General features: G+C 37.8%; 1 long non-coding RNA gene across 1 annotated transcript; it reads right to left on the bottom strand.

Annotated features, from left to right (window-relative positions):
- Positions 1-819, bottom strand: LOC107682596 (uncharacterized). Its single transcript, XR_001633539.1, has 3 exons — positions 726-819; positions 413-569; positions 1-37 (listed from the first exon to the last, which is right to left on the bottom strand). It is a non-coding gene; the product is annotated as an uncharacterized LOC107682596 (long non-coding RNA).
- Between the last annotated feature and the right edge of the window lie 110 nt (positions 820-929).

Here is a 929-nt window from a genome sequence, read left to right as displayed (position 1 = left end):
CTCTCTGACTGGCTTCAGGTCCCATGTGCTCCACAACCTGAAATATGATGACAGAGAAGAAGGAAGGAAAGCACTGATGAGAGTCTTCTTATTATATATTAATATACAGTATACAAACAGAGTAAAAAAAAAATCTCTCTATACTTTATTTGTAACCACTGTTTTTGAACCCATTTTATAAGAGTTACATCACTTGGACTTTTGAATGGCGAGAAGACGAGTACATAATCTCATTCCATTTTTTTTTTTTCAATTGTTACACAAATAGTTGTGCAGTTGTTATGCATCATCAAAGTCAACTATTGAAACTTGTTTTAAAAGTCACTGTAAGAAAAATAATTAAACAAACAGTTTCATCAGTGAATCAGTATTTGGTCCCAAACAGTGTAGAGTTTGTGCTTTCATGTTTTACCTGACCACACCGTTCTCCAGTCCGCCAGCGATCACATTGACCGACACTCCCTCCGGCTGATTGGAGAACGCCACCGAAGAGATGATCTCTCGACAGTGAACATGACCAATCAAATCTCCGTTGATCGTCCACAGCCTCAAATCACTTCCTCCACCCACTGTACACACACACACACATGAAGAGAACATGAAATGATTACAATTATTCTATACAAATTAATATTTGCAAATATTTTTTACCAACTGGTTTACACTGTAATTGAGAACTTAACAAAAAAACAACGATTTATACAGTCACAGGAAAAGCAGCAAACCTGAATCACACACTGTGGCGATATCACCTGTCGTCTCACTGGCTGACACGGCGTTCACTGGACTCTTGTGACCTGTGAGACTCTCAACGTAACACAACCTAACACAAAAGAAATTTTTGTGTCATTTTATCATTACTGCAACACAACGAAGAAAATACCGTATGTGACCCTGGACCACAAAACCAGTCTTAAGTGTAAATTTTT

Source organism: Sinocyclocheilus anshuiensis, unplaced genomic scaffold (assembly GCF_001515605.1).
Source record: "Sinocyclocheilus anshuiensis isolate Anshui unplaced genomic scaffold, SAMN03320099.WGS_v1.1 C32386354, whole genome shotgun sequence".
Classification (NCBI taxonomy): Eukaryota; Metazoa; Chordata; class Actinopteri; order Cypriniformes; family Cyprinidae; genus Sinocyclocheilus; species Sinocyclocheilus anshuiensis.
Note: the sequence above shows the minus strand (reverse complement) of the source record. Positions and strands in the feature narration are given on the sequence as shown.